General features: G+C 33.9%; 1 long non-coding RNA gene across 1 annotated transcript; it reads left to right on the forward strand.

Moving 5' to 3' along the window:
* On the forward strand, positions 1-26,734 carry LOC104908293 (uncharacterized). The gene is made up of 2 exons (XR_002041364.3): positions 1-659; positions 26,416-26,734. It is a non-coding gene; the product is annotated as an uncharacterized LOC104908293 (long non-coding RNA).
* The last annotated feature ends 916 nt before the right edge of the window (positions 26,735-27,650 follow it).

Here is a 27,650-nt window from a genome sequence, read left to right on the forward strand (position 1 = left end):
CCTACATACTAGGAATCAAACAAAGTAGTCCAAGGAATTAGAGAGAGCTCAATTACTAAAACTAAGTTGTCACCTAAGAGTAAATTAGGTAATGATAAAAAAAATTGGCTAAGCGCATATAATAATAAAAGTTAATAACCTTCCTCCTCAAGATACAAAAAATGACCGTTGTAGAGTAGACGCTCTTAATAACCGCGTTACACAGACTGTCACAAACAACTCACAACTTAAACCACCGCCTCATACTCATAACTCATAACTCATAAATCTAAATCACCCTTCATCAAGAATTTGCTCTCTGCGATTGTGCTAAAACCTAATGAAAAACCCCCCATTCATTTTCTCCTTAAATTCATGCTTTAGAATATATTCGGCGACAAATCAAAATTTCGCTCCTTTTCCAACCATTCTGAATTTAGGATGGAATGTGAAGTTCTAGAATTCGATTTCTAGGGTTCCACATTCCGTAATTGAATTCGTATAATTCAAATGAGTGGTAATCGATTTCGGAATTTTGATTTATCACCTTTTCAAGATAGAATATTGTAGAGATTTAGGTATTTTATGAATTTCGTTGAACATTTCAAGTTCTCCCCAATAATTCATGATATTGAAGTGTGAAGAACGAGATTCTAAGTGGAAGGTTGTTCAAAGCGAAGGTAATGTACGTTCTCTGTGAATTGCTTAATAAAAGCGTCACTTTTTGGTTGTTCTTAGTCATGTTTTTTTTTAGGGACCAATTGTTCATCGAGTTTTATGATTTATTAGGGTTGTTGTTGTGAATGAGATTTGTGAGACATGTTCATGAGAACTTTGTTGACGAGCTAACATTATTGGAAATAATGGGAATTTGGATCTGATTATGTTCTTTCATATTAGTATTGTTATCTGATTGACTAGGGAAGTTATTAGTGATATTCGAGGAGGGAAAATGGTGTTTATTTTAAAATTTAATAGTGGGTATGCGAAGCACCGAATATATATGGTTTTTGGTAGGATGAAGCGAGTAAGAGTGTCATGTTTAATTGAAATTCTTCGTGCAACCTGATTTGGGAAATTACTTGCAGTTATTCTAATAATACTTAGTGTTCCCTTAATAAATGGGTATAAAATTTTTCCTTTTTGGATGTTTTCAAAGATCACACACTTCTTTTCCATCTTTTCTCTCTTGATCTCATTTACCTGATGTTTTGTGTTTGTTCCAACACTCTTTGTTTTTATTGTTCTCTCGTTTTATATTGTTTTTTAAATTGCATGTAACAACTATTTTTAATCTTTGCTTTTGGTAATCGTATGATCTGTCTTTATTTCCATTATGTACCATGGATTTATTAGAATTACTATGGCTTCTGGTAATAACTATCTCTAATAACTAATTTTAATCTCTGTTAACTATGATCTCTAATAGGATGACGGGAGTGAAAAGAGACCCTGATTTGGGAAACTAAATGACAGTTGTTCTCTATGTTAATATTAGTATTCACATTGACTATAATAATACTCACTGTCCCTTTCTTATATTGGTATCAAAATATTCTTTTTTGGATGTTCTAAAAGAAACTATACATTTCTTTTTTTCATATTTTCTCTCTTGGTCAATGTTTTGTGTTTACTTAACACTTAGTGAGGTTCGTAGGATACTGAAATTTGTATATTCCGTGCATCTTGTTGAGAATTGTGTATGACAATGCATGTAGTGAGATAGTTTTGTTTTTGTATAGTCCTCCCTACTGATGATATTGTTCAATTTCATAGGCCTTTTCTTATATCTTTGATTTTTGTAATGTTCTTTAATGGATCAAGATAAAGCAAGCTTTTTGTCAGATGTCTATATGGGCATATAGTTGACAACAAATGTGAAATCAGAGTTGAAAATTATGAAATTAGTTGAATTGAGTTTTGTCCTTGCCCCCCACGGATTAGACAAAATATGAGGAAATGATTTGAATTAGTCACATACTAGATAGGGTCATAAGCTTATGAGGTTCGAGGTTATCTAGCTGATGTATATATCATGTGATCTGTCCAGGATGATGCTCCTATTAAGATTTGTAGATTTTCCAAGGTTCACCATAAATATGTTACAATTTTTTTTTGAGGAGTGAGTTGTTGTTGAGTTTTGTGGCTGTTGTCGTGAATGAGTTTGTGAAACCTATTTATGAGAAATCTGTTGACTAGCCAACTTTAGTGAGGAAAATCGGAAAGGTGACTTGAGTGTATTTGAATATAAGTGTCATCGTTGCTATGGTGGATTTGGGATCCGATTGACTAGGGATATTATTTATGATATAGTTTGAGGATGGAATATAGTGCTGAGCAGAAGAAGAATAGTGGGCATGGTGATCATCCAGTAACCTTGGTGTCGTGTACGATTATGTGAGTGAAAGTGAGTCTTATTTAGAATAAACAATACACGCACCTCATATGGGGAATTACTTGATGCTATTCAATTAACGATAATGAAGGTGAATGTTGTCTTAAACTAGGGTCAAATTTATTTTTCGATTGTTTTAAAGAAACATTACACTTTTTGCGATGCTAAGTTTAAAGCTGATTGATAATCAAAGCCTTAGGTAGGTAGCATGGGATGTGAATTTTTGAGGCGTGTGAGGATTTGAATGCCTCCTGTAGACTAGCTTGCTTATGGTGGTTCATAAGATGTTGAGGTTTGTATATTCCTTTTGGATATGTGGGAAGTTGATTTGATGTCAGCGTCGAATAGATAAAAAGCTTCTGTTGAGGCAGTAAAGTGTTGCTCAAAGGGAAGTGATGTTATTATTATCTGCATCATATCAGACTTTGGGAATTCGTATTATGAAACAATTGAAATGATCATAGTATTGAAGCTTTTATATCATATGGCCTTGTTGTTGATGTTTATATGGGAGTGTTACTTGTTGATGACAATTGTGAATTAGTGCATAGAACAATCTTTGAAATTAGTGGAAATGAGTTGTGTCCAACTAGTTTCTGATTCTAACGAAGTGAGGCGAAAGGCTTTGAATTAAGTGTTTACTACTTTGGTAAAAATAGGTGATATAAGGAATAAGGCGTTTATGTAATGTCTATGTCATGTGATGTGTCAAGAAATGCACCCATTAAGGTATAAGTGGATTAATATTTTCGGGGTTTATTGTAAACGTGTTAAAAAAATTTAGCAAATGATGGGTTGTTGAGTATTGTGATTTATCATGGTTGTAGCGTGAATGGAAGTTGTGAGACATTTCAATGGGAGATATGTCGGGGTTCTAACTTTATTGATGGAAATCATAATTGTGACTAAAAGTATATTTGGATTTAATTGTCATTGTTGCGTTCTGGTCTTAGCAACTTATTGACCAAGGATTTTATTAATGGTACGTAACATGAGGTTCGAATATTGTGTTGAGAACAAAGAACAGTTGTGGGCTAGTGATCATCCAAATGACCATGGTTGGTATTGTGGATGAGATTCGTGTGACTTATTCATGAGAGTTTTGTTGACAATTGGGGAGAAATGTTAAATTGGATCGTATTGTCATTGTTGCATATTGATTTGTGATCTGATGACAATCGATGCTATTTAATAGGAGGAGGCTAGAAAATCACCAAAAAGTGCTATTGTGTAAGGGAGCACCAAATAACAATGATTTCTTATATGATGAAGTGAGTGAGAAGGAGACTTGTTTAGATGAAATTATACATGAACCTTTCATGGGGAATTCCTCGCAGGTTTTCTTAGTAACATTAGAGATTGGAACAAAGATTCAGGGGAGAATAAGATAGTGGGTGGGTGGGTATATCTTTGTTATTGTAATAAGTTATGTAAAACTAAATCACAACTCTTTATTTTTTCCTATACTAGACTTATTTTTAAGCTAAAAAATAATTAGAGTCGTATCTAGTTACCATGTGATGTATAATTTTCAGGTGTTAGCAGATGTGAGTGCTTGTTGTAGTGGAGCTGGGTTACATGTGGCTTATTGGATTCTGAGTTTTGCATATCATGTGGGGTTTCAGTAAATTTGACTTGATATGAGCGTTGAGTTGATGGAAAGATTCCCTTGAAACACTATGGTCATGCGTAAAGTGGTTGAATTAATTGTTTATATCTGTGTAGGCTCGTGTGATTCTTGTCTATATTAGGATTGTGTAATATGGATATTTTGCTCAAAACATTTGGGAAATTAATACTTGTAACATATATGAATCAACCTCGATTTCTAGCAATCGAGTGGAAATGCTTTCGAATTAATGGTGTACCACTTGGGGTAATAAAACAGGCGAGACGAGGTTTTGAGGCTATTTTTGGGATGTGTATATCTTGTGATTTCGCAATGAGGGGGCAACTATAAAGGTATAAGTACACTGATGTTTTTGGGGTTTATTGTGAACATGTGTAGCATTTTGGAAACGATGGGCTCTGGAGTTTTTTGATATACTCTGTTGAGTTGTGTGAATAAGATTTATGTCTGTTGAGTTGGTGATTTCAATTAAATTGTCATTGTTACGTAATGGTCTTTTGATCTTATTGACGAGTGATCTTATTAGTGATGAGTCAAGGCTGAAAATAAGAGGAAACACTTTGTATACCAGTTGGGGAAAAAAATTGGTGGTTTAAAGTTCGATACTGCTTAGGTGATGTTTCATATCATGTGATGTGTCAAAGAAGGTGCTCGGATCACGGTGTTAGTGGAATAATTTTCCTTGGTTTTATGTAAAGAGCTTTACTATCTAGGTGTGATGGTTTATTGAATTTTTTATTAATTATGTTTGGTGTCGTGAATGAGATATGTGGGACTTACTCATGAGAGATCAGTTTATAATATGATTAATGGTTTTTTAATGTTGAAGTAATTGAAACAGTGAATTATTTAGATGAAATCATACATGGTCTTGTTTTGGGAAATTACGTGTAGGTATCTTAATAATGTTAGTATTTGAGACTGGAATAAAGAATCGGAAGAGCTAGAAAGTGTGAGGATGTTTGTTTTAGGTGATGTTTTATATCATATGATGTGTCAAAGAAGGTGCTCCTAGCAAGGTATTAGTGGAGCAATGTTAAAGGGTTTATTGTAAAGAGCTTTACTATTTGCGGTGTGAGGGGTTGTTGAATTTTTTATGTATTATGCTTGGTATCGTGAATGAGATTTGTGTGACTTATTCATGAGAGATCTCTTTATAATGTTAACAATTGATTCTTTAATGATGAAGTGAGTGAAAGAGAGTATTGTTCGAATGAAATTATACTTGCTCTTGTTTTGGGAAATAACATGTAGGTATTCTAATGATAGTAACATTTGGGACTAGAACGAAGAATCTGAAGAGATAGAAAGTGTGAGGGTGACCTTTTTTTTTTCCCCTTTATCTTAGCTAATCATGTTGTAATAAACTGAAAGTTTATCACTGCCAACTTTTATTTGCTTAACTATGAAAGTTTGAAAAACAATCAATGCCTTAGGTAGGACCTGTAGGTACCACAAGATTCATGAATTCTTAGTAGGGGTATACGTGAATGCTTGTTATCGTCTAGCTCACGTAGAGTTGTTTATACTATGCTGAACTTTGTATATTCTTGTGGGTCTTTGGCGAATGTGATTTACTCTTGAAGGACAACAACTTCCCTTGAAAGAGTTTGGTTTTTCCTGAAGGGGTCAGTGTTATTGTTTATTTTGGTTTAGTCTTCTCGGCTTCCTATTGACTTTAGGATCGCTGTCAACTTATATTTGCTTAACTATGATTATACTTATTAAAGTTAGAAAAATAATCAATGCGTTAGGTAGGTACCACGAGATGTATGAATTTTTAGTAGGGGTGTATTAGAATGCCTGTTATCGTCTAGCTCACCGAGGGTTGTTTATACTACGCTGAACTTTGTATATTCTTGTGGGTCTTTGGCGAGTGTGATTTACTATGAGCTGTTGAAGGACAACAACTTCCCTTGAAGAAGTTTGGTTTGCCTAAAGGGGTGGGAGTTATTGTTTATTCTGGTTTAGTCTTTTGTGCTTCCTATTGACTTTGGGATTGTGTGCTACAGTTATTATTTATTGTGAAATTAGCTGAATTGATTTGTGTCCTTCCCCCCTACGGATTTGGTGAAATATGAGGAAATGATTTGAATTGGTCACATAATAGATAGGGTCATAAGCTTATGAGTTTCGAGGTTATCTAGCTGATGTATATATCATGTGATCTGTCCAGGATGATGCTCCTATCAAGATTTGTAGATTTTCCAAGGTTCACCATAAATATGTTACAAAATTTTTTTTGAGGAGTGAGTTGTTGTTGAGTTTTGTGGCTGTTGTGGTGAATGAGTTTGTGAAACCTATTTATGATAAATCTGTTGACTAGCCAACTTTAATGAGGAAAATCGGAAAGGTGACTTAGTGTATTTGGATATAAGTGTCATCGTTGCTATGGTGGATTTGGGATCCGATTGACTAGGAATATTATTTATGATATAGTTTGAGGCTGGAATATAGTGTTGAGCAGAAGAAGAATAGTGGGCATGGTGATCATCCAGTAACCTTGGTGTCGTGTACGATTATGTGAGTGAAAGTGAGTCTTATTTAGAATAAACAATACACGCACCTCATATGGGGAATTACTTGATGCTATTCAATTAACGATAATGAAGGTGAATGTTGTCTTAAACTAGGTTCAAATTTATTTTTCGGTTGTTTTAAAGAAACATTACAATTTTTGCGATGCTAAGTTTAAAGTTGATTAATAATCAAAGCCTTAGGTAGGTAGCATGGGATGTGAATTTTTAAGGCATGTGAGGATCTGAATGCCTCCTGTAGACTAGCTTGCTTATGGTGGTTCATAAGATGCTGAGGTTTGTATATTCCTTTTGGATATATAAAAAGTTGATTTGATGTGAGCGTTGAATAGATAAGAAGCTTCTGTTGAGGGAGTAAAGTCTTGCTCGAAGTGAAGTGATGTTATTATTATCTGCATCATATTAAACTTTGGGAATTGGTATTATGAAACAATTGAAATGATCATAGTATTGAAGCTTTTATATCATATGGCCTTGTTGTTGATGTTTATACGGGAGTATTACTTGCTGTTCACAATTGTGAATTAGTGCATAGAACAATTTTTGAAATTAGTGGAAATGAGTTGTGTCCAATTAGTTTTTGATTCTAACGAAGTGAGGGGAAACCCTTTGAATTAATTGTTTATTACTTTGGTAAAAATAGGTGACATAAGGATTAAGGCGTTTATGTAATGTCTATATCATGTGATGTGTCAAGGAATGCTCCCATTAAGGTATAAGTGGATTAAAGTTCTCGGGGTTTATTGTAAACATGTTAAAAAAATTTAGGAAATGATGGGTTGTTGAGTATTGTGATTTATCATGGTTGTAGCGTGAATGGAAGTTGTGAGACATTTCAATGGGAGATATGTCGGGGTTCTAACTTAATTGATGGAAATCGTAATTGTGACTAAAAGTATATTTGGATTTAATTGTCATTGTTGCGTTCTGGTCTTAGAAACTGATTGACCAAGGATTTACTTAATGGTACGTAACATGAGGTCGGAATATAGTGTTGAGAACAAAGAACAGTTGTGGCATGGGGTGGTAATCATCCAATGACCATGGTCGGTATTGTGGATTAGATTCGTGTGACTTATTCATGAGAGTTTTGTTGACAATTGGGAGAAATGTTAAATTGGATTGTATTGTGGTGTATTGATTTGTGATCTCATGACAATCAATGCTATTTAATAGGAGGAGGTTGGAAAATCACCAAAAAGTGTTATTGTGTAAGGGAGCACCCAATAATAATGATTTCTTTTATGATGAAGTGAGTGAGAGAGAGACTTGTTTAGATGAAATTATACACGAACCTTTCATCGGAAATTCCTCGTAGGTTTTCTTAGTAACATTGGAGATTGGAACAAAGATTCAGGAGAGAAAGAGATAGTGGGTGGGTGGGTATATTTTTGTTATTGTAATAAGGTTTGTTAAACTAAATCACAACTCTTTATTTTTTCCTATACTAGACTTATTTTTAAGCTAAAAAATAATTAGAGTCGTAGCTAGTTACCATGTGATGTATAATTTTCAGGTGTGAGCAGATGTGAGTACTTGTTGTAGTGGAGCTGGGTTACAGGTGGCTTATTGGATTCCGAGTTTTGCATATCATGTGGGTTTTCAGTAAATTTGACTTGATACGAGCGTTGAATTGATGGAAAGATTCCCTTGAAACACTATGGTCATGCCTAAAGTGGTTGAAGTAGTAGTTTATTTCTGTGTAGGCTCGTGTGCTTCTTGTTTATATTAGGATCGTGTAATATGGGTATTTTGCTCACAACATTTGGGAAATTAATACTTGTAACATACATGAATCATTCTCGATTTCTAGCAATCGAGTGGAAATGCTTTTGAACTAATGGTATACCACTTGGGGTAATAAAACAGGCGAGACAAGGTTTTGAGGCTATTTTTGGGATGTGTATATCTTGTGATTTCGCAATGAAGGGGCAACTATAAAGGTATAAGTACACTGATGTTTTTGGGGTTTATTGTGAACATGTGTAGCATTTTTGAGACGATGGGCTGTGGAGTTTTGTGATATATTCTGTTGAGTTGTGTGAATAAGATTTGTGTCTTTTCCATGAGAGAGATTTTGTCAAGCTAAAATTATTTGGGAAAAATGGTGATTTCTATTAAATTGTCATTGTTACGTAATGGTTTTTTGATCTTATTGACGAGGGATCTTATTAGTGATGAGTCAAGGCTGAAAATAACAGGAAACACTTTGTATACCAGTTGGGAAAAAAATTGGTGGTTTAAAGTTCGATACTGCTTAGGTGATGTTTCATATCATGCGATGTGTCAAAGAAGGTGCTCGGATCATGGTGTTAGTGGAATAATTTTTCTGGGTTTTATGTAAAGAGCTTTACTATCTAGGTGTGATGGTTTATTGAATTTTTTATTAATTATGTTTGGTGTGGTGAATGAGATCTGTGGGACTTACTCATGAGAGATCAGTTTATAATGTGATTAATGGTTTCTTTAATGATGAAGTGATTGAAAGAGATAATTGTTTAGATGAAATTATACGTGGTCGTGTTTTGGGAAATTACGTGTATGTATCTTAATAATCTTAGTATTTGAGACTGGAATAAAGAATTAGAAGAGCTAGAAAGTGTGAGGATGTTTGTTTTATGTGATGTTTATATCATATGATGTGCCAAAGAAGGTGCTCCTAGCGAGGTATAAGTGGAGCAATGTTTAAGGGTTTATTGTAAAGAGCTTTACTATTTGCGGTGTGAGGGGTTGTTGAATTTTTTGTGTATTATGCTTGGTATCGTGAATGGGATTTGTCTGACTTATTCATGAGAGATCTGTTTATAATGTTAACAATTGATTTTTAATGATGAAGTGAGTGAAAGAGAGTATTGTTGAGATGAAATTATAATTGCTCTTGTTTTGGGAAATAACATGTAGGTATTCTAAAGATGGTAACATTTGGGACTAGAACAAAGAATCTGAAGAGATAGAAAGTGTGAGGGTGACCTTTCTTTTTTCCTAATTTTATCTTAGCTAATCATGTTGTAATAAACTGAAAGTTTATCGCTGTCAACTTATATTTGCTTAACTATGAAAGTTAGAAAAACAATCAACGCCTTAGGTAGGTACCACAATATGCATGAATTCTTAGTAGGGGTATATGTGAATGCTTGTTATCGTCTAGCTCACGTAGAGTTGTTTATACTATGCTGAATTGTTATTCTTGTGGGTCTTTGGCGAATGTGATTTACTGTGAGCTGCCGAAGGACAAACAACTTCCCTTGAAAGAGTTTGGTTTTTCGTAAAGGGGTCGGTGTTAATTGTTTATTTTGGTTTAGTCTTCTCTGCTTCCTATTGACTTTAGGATCGCTGTCAACTTATATTTGCTTAACTATGATTATACTTAAAGATAGAAAAATAATCAATGCGTTAGGTAGGTACCACGAGATGTATGAATTCTTGGTAGGGGTGTATGTTAATGCGTTTTATCATCTAGCTCACCGAGGGTCGTTTATACTATGCTGAACTTTGTATATTCTTGTGGGTCTTTGACGAGTGTGATTTACATGAAGGACAACAACTTCCCTTGAAAGAGTTGGGTTTGCCTAAAGGGTTGGGAGTTATTGTTTATTTTGGTTTAGTCTTCTGTGCTTCCTATTGATTTTGGGATCATGTGCTATAGTTATTATTTATTGTGAAATTAGCTGAATTGAGTTGCGTCCTTGCCCCCTACGGATTTGGCGAAATATGAGGAAATGATTTGAATTGGTCACATAATAGATAGGGTCATAAGCTTATGAGTTTCGAGCTTATCTAGCTGATGTATATATCATGTGATCTGTCCAGGATGATGCTCCTATCAAGATTTGTAGATTTCCAAGGTTCACCATAAATATGTTGCAATTTTTTTTGAGGAGTGAGTTGTTGTTGAGTTTTGTGGCTGCTGTCGTGAATGAGTTTGTGAAACCTATTTATGAGAAATCTGTTCTAGCCAACTTTAGTGAGGAAAATCGAAAAGGTGACTTGAGTGTATTTGGATATAAGTGTCATCGTTGCTATGGTGGATTTGGGATCCGATTGACTAGGGATATTATCTATGATATAGTTTGAGGCTGGAGTATAGTGTTGAGCAGAAGAAGAATAGTTGGCATGGTGATCATCCAGTAACCTTGGTGTCGTGTACGATTATGTGAGTGAAAGTGAGTCTTATTTAGAATATAAAATACACGCACCTCATCTGGGGAATTACTTGATGCTATTCAATTAACGATAATGGGGAATTACTATACACGCACCTCATCCGGGGAATTACTTGGGATAAAAAACAAGTGACATAACATTTGAGGTTATTTAGGTGATGTGTCAAGAAGGTGCATTGGATTAATTATAAGTTGAGTTATGTTCCCGAGTTTATGAACATGTTTAGTATCGAACCAATTGGTTGTTAATCTATGATTTATTATGGTTTGTATCGTGAATGAGATATGTGAGACTGTTCATGAAACTCTGTTTACAAGGTAACTTATTTGGAGAAAATGGGAATTTGATTGATTATCTTATTTCAATTGGAAGTGTTATCTGATGACTAGGGAAGTTATAAATGATAATCGATTCTGGAAAATGGCGTTCATTTTGAAGTCTAATAGTGGGTATGACGAGCACTAAATAATTATGGTTTCTGATAGGATGGAATGAGTGAAGAGAGTCTTGCTCAATTGAAATTCTACGCGCAACCTGATTTGGGAAATTACTTGCAGTAGTTCTCTACTGAAATAATAATACTTATTGTTCCTTCCCAAAATTGGCATCAAGTTTTTATTTTTTTCATGTTTTAATAGAAATTATGCAATTCGTCTTTGTTAATCTTTTCTATGGGTCACATAAACTTAATGTTTTGTTTTTTCCCAACACTTACTGAGGTTCGTACAATGTGAGCTTTGAATATTTCGTGCGTCTTTAGAGAATTGTGTATGGCAATGCTTGCAGTGGCCGAATAGATATCTTTGTTTATTCATAGTCCTTCATACTTCGTACTTTGTATTGACTTTGGAATAATTTATTACAAAGCTAGTGAATCTATGCTATTGTACCAAGCTGTCATCATGCGGTCATTCTAGTTGGTTGTGAATATATTTGATGATCTAACTGAGTGTCGGGCAATCTATATCTTATTTGTTTGTGTCTGTATCTTTAGTCAAACGAATTGGAGTGACCTTGTACTCTTATCTTGGTTATAAATTTGGGATTCCCAGTTTTACGAATATGGAGGGTTGTCTAAATTGATATATAGGTGTAGTGGGTTTTGGAGACTGGAAATTGTGCTGAATAGTGGGACAGTATTATGCTGATTCCTCATGTGGCTATCTTTGTAAATATATAAGTTCTATAGGCTTTTTAATCTTAAATTTTTTAACGTTGTTTAAAGGATTAGGATAAAGCAAATTTTATGGCAGATGTTTCTATTGGCAAATAGTTGACAACAAATGTGAAATTAGAGTTGACAACAGTGTGTGATATTAGTTGAATTGAGTTGTGTCCTTGTCCCTCACGGATTTAGCAAAATATGAGGAAATGATTTGGATTCGGCGAAATAGGATCATAAGCTTATGAAATTTGAGGCTTCTAGCTTGCTGAATAGTGGGACAGTATTATGCTGATTCCTCATGTGGCTATCTTTGTAAATATATAAGTTCTATAGGCTTTTTAATCTTAAATTTTTTAACGTTGTTTAAAGGATTAGGATAAAGCAAATTTTATGGCAGATGTTTCTATTGGCAAATAGTTGACAACAAATGTGAAATTAGAGTTGACAACAGTGTGTGATATTAGTTGAATTGAGTTGTGTCCTTGTCCCTCACGGATTTAGCAAAATATGAGGAAATGATTTGGATTCGGCGAAATAGGATCATAAGCTTATGAAATTTGAGGCTTCTAGCTGATGTGTGTATCATTTGTTCAGTCCACGATGATGCTTCTACCAAGGTAAATTTGAATTTCTGAGGTTTACTGTAAATATGTTACAATTTTTTTCAGGAGGGAGGTGGTGTTGTGTTTTGCGGCTGCTGTAACGAATGAGATTGTGGAATTTTTTAAAGAGAAATCTGTTGACAAGCTAATTGTAGTGAGGAAATTGGAAATGGTGTATGTGAGTGTATTAGGATTTAATTGTCATCGTTGCTTTGGTGGATTTATGATCCGATTGACCAGATTAATGATATAGCTTCAAGCTGGAATATAGTGTTGAGTAGAAGAAGAACAGCTGGAATATAACCTTGGTGTCGTGAATGATGAAGTGAGTGAAGTGGAGTCTTATTTAGATTAAATTAAACGCGCACATGATCTCGGAACTACTTGGTATTCAATTAACGATAATGAAGGTCAAAGTTGTTGTCTTAAATTAGGTCAAACTTTCTTTTTTGGTTGTTTTAAAGAAAACATTACACTTTAAGATAAACTCGTTCTTTCTTTCCCGAGAAAACTGTTTTTTTTTTTTTGTGCTCGTCGCAACATATTGTCTTCCCTTTTTTGTCTTCTGTTCCCCTTTTTCTAAAAATACATGTATTAGTTGTTTTTATATTTATTTGTTTGTTATATTTTATCTTCTATATCTATACTTCAAGGATATAGAAAGATTTTTTTTTGAAATAAAAATATTGAAGGAGTAGATTGTACGTCCCAATACAATGCCAACATTAGAGATTGCAACAAAGATTAAAGCAAAATAGAAATTGGGTGGTAACCCCTGAATATTCTTGGTGACTTAACTTACTTTTGCGATGTTAGTCTTAAATTTAAAGCTGATTGATAATCAAAGCCTTAGGTAGGTATCATGGGATGTGAATTTTTGAGGCGTGTGAGGATGTGTGAATGCCTGTTGTTGACTACCTTACTTAGGGTGGTTTGTAAGATGACGAGGTTTGTATATTCTTTTGGATATGTGAGAATTTGATTTGATGTGAGCATTGAATGGATAAAAAGCTTCAGTTGAGGCAGTAAAGTCTTGCTGGAAGTGAAGTGATGCTATTATTCTCTGCATCATATCAGATTTTGGGAAATGGTATTATGAAACAATTGAAATGATGCTAGTATTGAAGCTTTTTCATCATATAGCTTTCTTGTTGGATGTTTATATGGGCCTATTACTTGCTGATGAGAACTGTGAATTAGTGAAGAGAACAATCTTTGGAATTAGTGGAAATGAGTTGTGTTCAGCTAGTTTCTGATTCTTGCGAAGTGAGGGGAAAGGCTTTGAAGTTTGAATTAATTGTTCAGTACTTTGGTAAAAATAGGTGACATAAGGATTAAGGCGTTTATGTAATGTCTATATCATGTGATGTGTCAAGTAATGCTCTCATCAAGGTATAAGTGGATTAATGTTTTCAGGGTTTATTGTAAACATGTTAAAAACTTTTTAGGAAGTGATGGGTTGTTGAGTTTTGTGATTTATTATGGTTGTATCGTGAATGAAAGTTGTGAGACATTTCAATGGGAGATATGTTGGGGTTTTCTAACTTTATTGATGAAAATCGAAATTGTGACTAAAAGTATATCTGGATTAAATTGTCATTTTTGCGTTCTGGACTTGGAAACTGATTGACCAAGGATATTATTAATGATAATATGAGGTTGGAGTATTCGGTTGAGAACAAAGAACAGTTGTGGGCTGGTGATCATCCGGTGACCATGGTTGGTATCGTGGATGAGATTCGTGTACTTATACATGAGAGTTTTGTTGACAATTGGGGAGAAATGGAAAATTGGATTGTATTGTCGTATGTTGTGTATTGATTTGTGATCTGATGACAAGCAATGCTATTCAGGCCAAAAGTGTTATTGTGTAAGGGAGCACCCAATGACAATGATTTTTTTTTATGATGAAGTGAGAGAGAAAGAGAGTTGTTTAGATGAAATTATTCATGCACGTAACATGGGAAATTCCTTGCAGGTTTTCTTAGTAACAACAGATATTGGAATATAGATTCAGGAGATAGAGAGATAGTGGGTGGATGGGTTTTTTTTTTTTATTGCACTAAGTTATGTTATACTAAACCGCAAATCTTTTTTATTGCTATACTATACTTTTTTTTAAGCTAAAAAATAATAGAGAGCTGTAGTTAGTTACCATGTGATGTATAATTTTCAGGTGTGAGCAGATGTGAGTGCTTGTTGTAGTCGAGCTCAATTCCAGGTTTTTAGTATATTCATGTGGGTTTTTAGTGAATGCGACTTGATGTGAGCGTGGAATTGATGGAAAGATTCCCTTGAAGCTCTATGGTCATGCCTAAAGTGGCTGAAGTAATTGTTTATTTTTGTGGAGTCTCAGCTGCTTCCTGTTTATTTTAGGATCGTGTATTTTTGGCATATTGCTGACGACATTTGGGAAATCATTACTTACAAAATTTAAGAATTAGTGGAATCGAGTTGTGTCTCCCCTCGGTTTCTAGCAATTTAGTGGAAATGCTTTCGGATTAATGGTGTACCACTTGGGGTAAAATAACAGACGAGACAAGGTTTTCAGACTATTTTTGCGATGTGTATATCTTGTGATGTCGCAATGAGTGTACTACTATCAAGGTATAAGTAGAGTACTGTTTTTGGGTTTATTCTAACATGCTTAGCATTTCAGAAATGATGGGTTGTCGAGCTTTGTGACTTATTCTGTTGACTTTTATGAAAAAGATTTGTGTCTTTTCCATGAGAGATATTTTGTCGAGCTAAAATTATTTGAAAAAAATGGTGTTTTCAATTAAATTGTCATTGTTACGTATTAGTTTTTTGATTATTGACAAGTCAAGGCCGAAAGTAACAGGAAACGCTTTGTATACCACTTGGAAAAAAAACTAGTGGCTTAAAGTTTGAGGATGTTTAGGTGATGTGTGTATCATGCGATGTGTCAAAGAAGGTGCTCCTATTACGGTATTAGTGGAGTAATGTTTCAGGGTTTATTGTGAAGAGCTATACTATCTGGGTTGTGATGGTTTGTTGAATTGTTGATTTATTATGCTTGGTGTCGTGAATGAGATTGTGTGACTTACTCATGAGAGATCTGTTATAATGTGAAGAATGGTTTCTTTAATGATGAAGTAAGTGAAAGAGAGTATTGTTTAAATAAAATTATACATCGTCTTGTTTTAGGAAATTACTTGTAGGCATCTTAGTAATGTTAGCATTTGAGGCTGGAACTAAGAATCAGAAGAGCTAGAAAGTGTAGATAGTATCGTTTAAATAAAATAATACATGGTCTTGTTTTAGGAATTTTTTTTGTATGTATTATAATAATGTTAGCATTTGAGACTGGAACAAAGAATCAGAAGGCTAGAAAGTGTGAGGATGGCTGTTTAAGATGATGTGTATATCATATGACTTGTCAAAGAAGGTGCTCCTATCAAGGTGTTAGTGGTAATGTTTCAGGGTTTATTGTAAACAACTTTACTATTTGCGGTGTAATGGTTGTTGAATTTTCAATGTATTATGCTTGGTGTCGTGAATGAGATTCGTCTGACTTATTCATGAGAGATTTGTTTATGTTTTTAACATTGGTTTCTTTACTGATAGAGTGAGTGAAAGAGAGTACTGTTTAAATGAAATTATACATTTATTTTGGGAAGTTACATGTAGGTATTTTAATAATGGTAACATTTGGTACTAGAACAAAGAATCTGAAGAGATAGGAAGTGTGAGGGTGACTTTTTTTTCCCTTTTATCTTAGTTAATCATGCTGTAATAAACTGAAAGTTTATCGCTGTCAACTTTTATTTGCTTAACTATGAATCTATGATTGTACGTAAAATTGGAAAAAAATCAATGTCTTATATTGGTATTTATCCCAACATTTACTAAGGTTCGCACAATGTGAGCTTTGTGTTTCTTGCATCTTTGGAGAATTGTGTATGGCAATGCTTGCTGTAGGAGGTGATAGTTTTGTTTGTGTATAATCGTCTCTACTTCATATTGACTTTGGAATAATTTATTATGAAGCTAGTGAATCTATGCTATTGTAACAAGCTGTCATCATGTAGTCATTCTAGTTGGTTGTGAATTTATCTGATAATGTAATTCAGTGTCAGGCAATCTATATCTCCTTTGTTTATGTCTCTATCTCTAGGAAAACGAATTGGAGTGACCCTGTACTCTTATCTCAGTTATAAATTTGGGATGCCCAATTTTTATGAATATGGAGGGCTGTCTACATTGATGTGTAGGTGTAGTGGGTTTTGGTTATTGGACACGGTGCCGATAACTAAGAATAGTGATAGAGTATGCTGATGCCTCATGTGGCTATCTTTGTAGATATTTGAGTTCTATAGGCTTTTTCTTATATCTTAAATTTTTTAATGTTTTTTAATGGATTAGGATAAAGTAAATTTTATATCAGATGTTTATGTTGGCAAATAGTTAAAAACAAATGTGAAATTAGAGTTAACAACAATTGTGAAGTTAGCTGAATTGAGTTTGTGTCCTTGTCCCTCACGGATTTGGCGAAATATGAGGGACTCGTATACTTCCACAGGGTCATAAGCTTATGAAGTTCGAGGCTTTCTAGCTGATGTGCATATCATGTGATCCGTCGAGGTGATGCTCCTTTCAAGGAAAGTGTGGATTTCTAAGGTTCAATGTAAACATGTTACAATTTTTTTGTGGAGCGAGGTTTTGCGTCTGCTGTCGCGAATGAGATTGTGAAATCTAGTTATGAGAAATCTGTTAACAAGTAACTCTAGTGAGGAAAATGGAAATTGTGTCTTTGAGTGTATTTGGATATAATTGTCATTGTTGTTTTGGTGGATTTGTGATCCGATTGACCACATATATTATTAATGATATAGTTTGAGGCTGGAATATAGTGTGGAGTAGAAGTAGAACAGTGGGCATGGTGGTCATCCAATAACTTTGGTGTCGTGAACGATGAAGTGAGTGAAAGTGAGTCTTATTTAGTTGAAACTATACGCGCACCTGATGTGGGGAATTACTTGATGGTATTTAACTAACGATAATGAAGGTTGATGCAGTTGTCTTAAAGTAGGGTAAAATTTTCTTTTCCGATTGTTTTAAAGAAACATTATAGTTTAAGATAAACTTGTTCTTTCTTTCTTTCCCCATAAAATTGTTTTTTTTGGTGTGCCTCACAACATTATGTCTTCCCTTTTTGTCTTCCGCTTCCCTTTTCCTAATGGTACATGTAATAGTTGTTTTTATATTTATTTATTTATATTTTATCTTCTATATCTTTAATTTACGGGTGTAGAATGATTTTTGTTTGAAATAAAATTATCGAAGGAATAGATTGTCCGTCCTAATACAATGCTCACAATAGAGTTTCCAACAAAGATTAAAGCGAAATAGAAATTGGGAGGGTAACCTGTGAATATTCTTGCTGACTTAACTTACTTTTGCGATGCTAGTCTCAACTTTAAAGCATAAATAATCAAAGCCTTAGGTAGGTACCATGGGATGTGAATTTTTGAGGCGTGTCAGGATCTGAATGCTTGCCATAGACTAGATGTGAGTTTTGTATATTCTTTTGGATATGTGGGAATTTGATTTGATGTGAGCGTTAAATGGATAGAAAGCTTACGTTTAGGGAGTAATGATCTTGCTGGAAGTGAAGTGGTGCACTATTAATCTCTGCTATCATATCAGACTTTGGGAATTGGTATTATAAAACAAGTGAAATGATGATAATATTGAAGATGTTCATCATATAGCCTTTTTGTGGATGTTTATATGGGCTTATTGCTTGTTGACGACAACTGTGAATTAGTATAGAGGAACAATGTTTGAAATTAGTGGAAATGAGTTGTGTCCTCCTAGTTTTTGATTCTAGCGAAGCGAGGGGAAAGGCTTTGCAAAATTAATTGTTTACTACTTGGGTTAAAATAAGTGACATAAGGATTAAGGCGTTTTTGGTGATGTCTATATCATGCGATGTGTCAAGGAATGCTCACATCAAGGTATAGGTGGATTAATGTTTTCAGGGCTTGTTGTAAACATGTTACAATTTTTTTTTATTGTACTAAGTTATGTTATAATAAAGCGCAACTCTTTTCCTTTTGCTATACTACACTTATTTTTAAGCTCAAAAATAATTACAGCCGTAGTTAGTTACCATGTGATGTATAATTTTCATATGTGAGCAGATGTGAGTGCTTGTTGTAGTCGAGCTCAATTTCAGGCGGTTTGTAGGATGCCGAGTTTTGTTTATTCACGTGGGTTGTCAGTGAATTTGACTTTGATGTGAGCGTTGAATTGATGGACAGATTCCCTTGAAGCACTATGGTCATCCCTAAAGTGCCTGAAGTAATTGTTTGTTTTCGTTTAGTCTCATCTGCTTCTTGTCTATTTTAGGATCGTGTATTGTGGGAATATTGATGACAACATTTGGGAAATTAGTACTTGCTAAATTTACGAATTAGTGGAATCAAGTTGTGTCCTCCCTCTGTTTCTAGCACTCGAGTCACAATACTTTTGGATTTTTCTTGTACCACTCGAGGTAAGAAAACAAGCGAGCCAAGGTTTTGAGGCTATTGTGATGTCGCAATGCGGGTGCTACTATCAAGGCATAAGTAGCGTACTGTTTTTGGGTTATATTTTGTACATGTTTAACATTTAGGAAACTATGGGATGTCGAGCTTTGGGACTTATTCTATTGAGTTTTGTGAATAAGAGTTGTGTTCTTATCTATGGGAGAAATTTTGTCAAGCTAAAATTATTTGGAAAAAATGGTAAATTCAATTTAATTGTCATTACATATTGGTTTTTTGATCGATCAGGGATATTGTTAGTGATAAGTCATGGGTGAAAATAACAGAAACGCTTTGTATACTACTTTGGGAAAAAATGGTGGCTTAAACTTGAGGTTGTTTAGGTGATGTGTATATCATGTGATGTGTCAAAGAAGATGCTCCTATCACGGTATTAGTGGTGTAATATTTCAGGGTGTATTGTAAAGGGCTTTACTATCTGGGATGTGATGGTATGTTGAATTTTGGATTTACCATGCTTGGTGTCGTGAATGAGATTTGTGTGACTCACTCATGAGAGATTTGTTTATAATGTGAACAATGGTTTTTTTTAATGATGAAATGAGTCAAAGAGAGTATTGTTTAGATGCTCTTGTTTTGGGAAATTACATGTGATGTTAACATTTGAGACTTAGACTGGATCAAAGAGTTTGAAGAGATAGGAAGTTTGAGGATGGCTGTTTTAGGCTATGTGTCAAAGAAGGTGCTCCTATTAAGGTGTCAGTGGAGTAATGCTTCAGGGTTCATTGTAAAGAGCTTTACTATTTGGGGTGTGATGGGTTGTTGAATTTTTTTTGTATTATGCTTAGTATAGTGAATGGGATTTGTCTGACTTATTCATGAGAAATCTGTTTATATTGTTACAATGGTTTTTTTAATGTGAAGTGAGTGAAAGACATTTGAGATGAAAGACATTTATATTGTGAACAATGGTTTTTTTAATGATGAAACGATGAAAGAGAGTATTGTTTAGATGAAATTTTAGATGCTCTTGTTTTGGGAAATTACATGTGATGTTGACATTTGAGACTTAGACTGGATCAAAGAATTTGAAGAGATAGGAAGTTTGGGGATGGCTGTCTTAGGTGATGTGTCAAAGAAGGTGCTCCTATCAAGGTGTTAGTGGAGTAATGCTTCAGGGTTCACTGTAAAGAGCTTTACTATTTGGGGTGTGATGGGTTGTTGAATTTTTGATGTATTATGCTTGGTATCGTGAATGGGATCTGTCTGACTTATTTATGAGAAATCTGTTTATATTGTTACAATGGGTTTTTTAATGTGAAGTGAGTGAAAGACATTTGAGACTGGAACTAAGGATCACAAGAGATAGAAAGTGTGAGGATGGTTTTATTATTCTTTTGTCTTACTAAGTTATGGTGCGATAAACTGAATAATTATACTTGAAAGTTAGAAAAACAATCCATGCCTTAGGTAGTTACCACGAGATGCATGAATTCTTAGTAGGGCTGTATGTGAATGCTTGTTATCGTCTAGCTCTCGGAGTGCTGTTTATACGATGTTGAACTTTGTTTATTCTTATGGGTCTTTGGCGAATGTGATCTACTGTGAGTTGTTGAATGGACATATAACTTTCTTTGAAAGAGTTTGGTTATGCCTAAAGGGGCCGGAGTTTATTGTTTATTTTTGTGTAGTTTTCTCTGCTTCCTATTGACTTTGAGATCGTGTGCTATTGTTGAAGCTTTAATTATATAGCCTTGGCTGTTAAATGTTTGTATGACAACAAATGTAAACGAAAACGATAATGAAATTCGCAAAATTGACCCCCCCACCCGCCGGGGTAGTTTCTAGCAAATAAGAGGAAATGCTTTGAACTTATTTTATACCACAAATTCGGAAAAAAAAAAGGTGACGTAACGTTTGTGGTTATTTAGGTGATGTGTATATCACGTGACATGTCAAGATGCATTAAATTAATAAGTTGAGTTATGCTCTCAAGGTTTATGGTAAACATGTTTAGTATCTGTGGATCAATCGGTTGTCGAGTTTTATGATCTATTATGATTTGTATCATGTATTTAGATTTGTGAGACTTGTTGACTTGCTAACATTATTGGGAAAAATGGGAATTTGTATCTGATTGTCTTCTTTCATATTGGAGTTGTAATGGTTGATTATGGAGGTTATTAATGATAATCAAGGCTGGAAAATAGTAGTTATGAAATGAGTGAAAGAGATTCTATGTCCTACCTGATTTAGGAAATTACTTGCAGTTATTCTCTATTTCAATCATAATACTTAGTCTTCCTTCCCATAATTGGTATCAGAATTTTCCTTTTTAGATGTTTTAAAAGAAACTATACGCTTCTTTTTTTTTTTCTTTTCTCTCTTTGTCCCATCAACCTAATGTTTTGTGTTTATCCCAACACTTACCGAGATTTCTTGGATGATGAGTTTTGTACATATCGTGTGTCTGTGGAGAATTCGTGTGTTGCAATGCCTCTAGTGGCTATAGTTTTGTTTATGTATAGTCCTTCCTATTTTGTGTCGAGCCACTGAATTGGTGTTATTGTTCTAAGCTATCATTATGTGGTTACTCTAGTTGGTTGTAATATATTCGATGATTTAACTCATTGTTGCGCAATTTATATCTCATTCGATTGAGGCTCTAGCGGTGGCAAAATGATTTAGAGTGATCTTCTACTCCTATATTGGTTATAAATTTGGGATACCCGATTTTATGATATGGAGGGTTGTCTAAATTGATATATCGGGGCACTCGGTTTTGAAGATTGGAAATTGATATATCGGTGCCTTATGTGGCTATCTTTGTAAATATTTCAGTTCGAGAGGCTTTTCTTATATCTTAAATGTTTTAATGCTATTTTATTGATCAAGAATAAAGCAAGTTTTGGGTCAGATGTTTATATAGGCAAATAGTTGACAACAAATGTCATAGTGGAGTTGACATTAATTGTGAAATTCGGAATTGCGTTGGGTCCTTGGCCCCCACAGATTTGACGAAATATGAGGAAATAATTTGAAATAATATGTACCATATAGGGTCATAAGGTGCTATAAAGTTCAAGGCTATTTAGCTAATGAGTATATCATGTGATTTGTCCACGATGGTGCTCCTTTCAAGGTATATGTGGATTTCTAGGGTTCATTGCAAATATGTTGCATCAAATTTTTTAAGAAGTTTTGTGGCTGCTCTCGTGAATGAGATTGTGAGACCTATTTATGAGAAATTTCTTGACAATTAACTTCAGTGAGGAAAATTGGAATGGTAACTTGAATGTATTTGGAAATAATTGTCATTGATGCTTTGGTGATTTGTGATCCAATTGACCAGGGATATTCTTATATAGTTTGAGGCTGGAATATAGTGTTGCGTAGAAGAACAGTGGGCATGGTAATCATGTTACCTGTTGTCTTGTACGATGAAGTGAGTGAATGTGAGTCTTAGTTAGATCATATTATATGTGCATTGTATTGGGTTACATGATTCAAGGAAAAAATGAAAAATATTACTCAATGCGTTCCAATACAATGCTTAACATTAGAGATTGGAACGAAGATTAAAGCGAGATAGAAATTGGGAGGGTGTTATATTAATTGCACTAAGTTACAATCTATTATACTGTAAATATTTTTGATGGTATAACTTATAAATGCGAAGCTATAGGATGTGTGAAGTTAGGTAGGTACCATGGGAGGGGATGTGGGATCTGTGAATATTTGAGGCGTGTGGGGATCTGAATGTTTGTTGTAGACTAGCTTACTTAGGGCGGTTAATAAGATGCCGAGTTTGATCTGAGCGACTGACCGTTGAATGGATAAGCTTTGTTTGACAGTGCAAAGTTCATGCTGGAAGTGAAATGATGCTATTATTCTCTGCATCATATCTGACTTTGGGATCTATTATTATGAAGCAAGTGAAGTGATGCTATTGTTCAAGCTTTTAGTCATATAGCGTGTGTTGGATGTTTATATGGGGCATATTGCTAATAACTAATGTGAAATTAGTGCGGAAAACAATTATGTAACTTTGTGAAATTGAGCTCTGTCCACCTAGTTTCAGTTTCTTGAAAAATAAGGGGAAAAGGCTTTGAATTAATTGTATACCACTTATGGAAAAATAGGTGTATGTTTAAGGCATTTTTGGTAACGTGTTTATCATGTGATGTGTCAAGGTCATCCTATTCAATCCAAAGGGGATGACATGTCTCTTGGTAAGAGGAACATAGAGCTCAGAATTATGGGTGTATTAGATACTCCCAAATGAAAAGGGAATTGATCTATGGTCGATTAAGAGACCATGTGGGACTAACCCTAGACACTCTTAGATCCTTTCTTGATCCCATTTCGAGTCAAGAGATAGGTAATTATACACATTCCGTTCCTGTGGGGCGCTCGCAATAAGGAAGGTGGTCCCCGTAAGGTAGATAAGTCGGGTAGTGTTTTCAGGGTTTATTGTAGTCATGTTACGAAATTTTAGGAAGTGATTTCTTTTGAAGTTTTGCGATTTCTTATGGTTGGTATCGTGAATGAGATTTTTGAGACATGGTTTGGCTTTCTTATGATGCATGTCTTTATTGGGAGAAATGGGAATTAGATTTAATTATCATTGTTGTGTGTTATTGCGTTCAGGAAAAATCTAACTAGTATGATGGTGTGAGAGAGAGTTGCCTAGATCAAATAACATTGGAGATGGGAACGAAGATTGAAATATACAAGTCGAACGGTACGCGTATATTTTTCATTGTACTAAGCTGAAAATATTCTTGCTGACTACTTATTTGGTTGTACTGTAATTGATACTCAAAGCTGAAAAATAATCCTAGTTAGGTACCATATGATGTATAAGTTTTAGGTCTTAATGCTTGTTGTAGTCTACCTCACTCGGCTGGTTTATAGGATGCTGAGTTTCTTGTGGGTCTATGCCAAATGTGATTTGAAGTGAGTGTGGAATGAACGGAAAGCTTCCCTTGAAAGAGTATGGTCATGCGAAGAGACTTTCTCTATAGTCTTCTCTACTTTCGATCGACTTTGGGCTCTTATATTATGAAGCAAGTGAAATTATGCTATTATTCAAACTTTTCATCATATAGCCCTTGTGTTAGGTGTTTTTATGGGCAATTGCTAACAGCAAATGTGAGATTAGTCCAACAACATTTGTGAATTAGTGGAATTGAGTCTGCCCCTCCCCCTCTGGTTTCTTGCAATTGAGATGAAACGCTCTGAATTGTTTTTATACCACAAAAGAACAGGTTACTAAAGAGGTTATTAGGTGATGTGTATATCATGTGATGTAGCAAAGAAGTTGCTCCTATAGGCTGTAAAGGTATAAGTGGAGTAATATTTTCGAGGTTTATTATAAACTTATGAAGCATTCAGGATGCGATGGGTTGTCTCGTATTGTGATATGTAAGGGTTGGTGTATACTGAATGAGATTTGTGAGCCTTTTTAATGGGAGATATGTTGGGCATGCTAACTTTAATGTGGAAAATGAGTATTTGGATTTAAATGTCATTCTTGCGTATTGGATTTGTGATATGAATGACCAGGGATGTTAGTGGAAAATTGTATTTAGAATATGTTTCAATAGTGGGTATGTGAGCACCCATAAGGCCATAATTGTGGTTTCGTGTGATGAAAGTGAGTGAAAGAGAGTATTGTTTCGGTGAATTCATACGTGCACTATTTTTATCTGCAATTATTTCCGATTCTTTATATTAGTATTTATATTGAAGATTATGATACTTACTAATCTGTCACTGAATTGGTATCAGATTTTCTTTTTTGGATGTTTTACAAGAAACTTTACGCTTCTTTTTTCTCTTGAACCCGTGAACGTAATTGTTTGTCGTTTTAATCTAACTCTTTGTGCCCTTTTTTCTCTTCCTGCTTCATTTTTGTTTGTTTTTTTAGCTACATATGGTAACTAGTCTTGATCTTCTTTTGTTTAACTGTGTCTTCTTTTACTTAAATTTTTTTACGGGATATCTTCTTTGATTTTAGTTTGATGCTATGGATGAATATTCATTAGAAATTACTATCCAAAGATCTAAACATCCCAATATAATGTTAATATTAGAGTCTGGAACAAAGATTGGGATCCGATGAAAAATGGAAGGGTGGGTGTTTTTTCGTACTAAACTATGTTTACTAATATGGAAATAATCTTGGTGGCATATACTTATTTTTGCTAAACGATACTAGAAATTAAAGTTGAAAGTTAATCAAAGGAAGTTACCATGTGATGTTTTAATTTTTGAGGTATGGGAGGATGTTGAGTTTTGTGTGCCTGTGATGAAGGAGTATTAATAAGTGTATTATGATGCCTAAACTGACTCAAGAGAAAGTTTATCTATGTTAGTCCTCTCTACTACATATCGACTTTGGGATATAAGTATTATTGAAGCAAATGGAATGGTGCTATTATCAAGATGGTTGTGAAAAATATTTGATGATCTAACTGAGTGTCGTACGCTCCATATCTGATCGAGTCTGTAGCTCCAAGAAAATGTTTTAGAGTGATGGCATACTCGTATAACTTGAACCTTATTGTTCTCCCATTTTGTTATCATGGAACTTGGACCGACATAATGCTTGAGATAGTTTGTCTGAGTTGTTGCTCATTCTTTAAGATGTGTATGTGTGATATAAGATATGCTAAGTGCTTTTTTGAAGGTAAGGGTGGATTACTTGATCACTGCCTATTTTTGTGAGGAATTCGAAGTCATGAACCAGCCTTTATGGTGGTGTTTTTTTCTAGTAGTTAGTGCAGACCTTTTGTCTGAGAGGTATGGTTTTGGTCTATGTTACTCGCGATTCATGGTAATTATCTGTATGGACTATGGAGTTATCTATATTCAATTGGGTTACATGTCCTCTGGAGTTAACACAGGTGTATTGATGAATAAAGGACTATTTGAGAGTTTGTGATATGTAATGAAGTGAGTTAACTGAAGCCAAGTTTGATGTTGCTACAGCTACATATAATGGGAAGCCTTTCAACTTTACGTTTTAATCCAGTTTAAGGATATTAGCCTATATGTTTGTAGTGTATGTAGAATGTAGCATTGAGTTTTATTCAACCTCGATGAAGTTTTGGCTTCTTTGAAGATAACTAGATTTTACTAATTCTGTTCCTTTTTTTATTGTTCAAAGAATTTGTATTAATCAGGAAACTACATTCAAGATTTTAATAAAGCAAGAAAAATTGCTATTGTTTTTAGGTACAAGATAAGTGATCTCAATTTCTAATTGCAAGCAAGCTAAGTAATGTGAGGGAAATGTTAGTTGCTAATCTTCTGACTGTGGTTGCTCTATAGATGTTCAAGGATGGGCTGGGATGATTGACGACATCGTATATTTACGCTTTTTTCAATACATTTAAAAGCATTATTAACGAATTTTAATTGCAGGAAAGCAGCTGCTTAATGATTGGTTATATGGACTAGTTTTGATTGGAGATCGTTATGCATCTGGGAAGTAATAAGTGTGTGCTTTGTTATCTTTTGATATTTGGTGTGGTTATTAGTTTTGATTGAAAGATTTTAGAAGTTATATGAATTGTTTTATGAGATTTGGATGTGTTTGTGGGTTTGGTTTCAAGGCTTTTTATGGTTCCAATATGTAATTAAGTAGTGTTCACTTTAATTATGTATTAAATTATTTAAATATTTTTTCTGTGTAATAAGAATACTTTGAAAAAATAATTTTCATGTGTGGCTTATTGTTGAATTATGCTACAAGATTGACCATAATAGTTTTGTATCTTTTTATGAAAAAATGTTTTTTAAAAAGGAATTATTATGAAGTTGTAGTTATATTCTATTAATTTTTGTCAAGATTAGGGTTAAGGTATATCCGTAATTTTGATATTTAAAAGCTATTTAAATTTTACAAAAAGTTTTTTTTGTATTTTTATATAAGGTTTTGCATAGGGGTATTTTTGTAATTATAAATCGGGGTAAGTAATTATACACGAGTAAAAAAAAAAGTACATAATTATACAGAGTATGTAATTTTACATGTGGAATTTCGTAATTTTGATATAAAAAAGGGATATTTATGTAATATTACAAAGGGATATTTACGTAATTTTTTTAAAGGGTATTTTATGTAATTTTTTAAAAGGGTATTTTAAATGGGTAAAATTTTACACTAGGGGTACGTAAGTTTACAAAATGGTAAGTGCTAATTTTATATAGGAGTAATTGCGTAATTTTCTATAGGGATATTTGTAATTTTACACTGGGGTACTTCGTAATTTTATATAAGGGTAGTTTTGTAATGTTATATAAGGGTATTTTGTATATATATACAGGAGTAATTATATAGAAGGGTATTTTTATTATTTCACATGGGAGAATTTTGTAATTTTGATACTACAAAGAGATAACTACTTAATTTTATAAAAAGTATTTTAGTAATTTTTTACATTAGGGGTATTTTAGTAATTTTATTTAGGAGTATATTTGTAATTTTGCATTAGGGATACTTATATAATTTTACAATAAGATATTTTTGTAATATATAGGGGTATATTTGTAATTTTATGTTAGAGGTACTTATGTAATTTTATGATTGGATATTTTAGTAATTTTAAATAGGGGTATTTTAGTAATTCTATGTAGGGATATTTTAGTAATTTTAT

The sequence above is a fragment of the Beta vulgaris genome, chromosome 2 (genome assembly GCF_026745355.1).
Source record: "Beta vulgaris subsp. vulgaris cultivar EL10 chromosome 2, EL10.2, whole genome shotgun sequence".
Lineage (NCBI taxonomy): Eukaryota > Viridiplantae > Streptophyta > Magnoliopsida > Caryophyllales > Amaranthaceae > Beta > Beta vulgaris.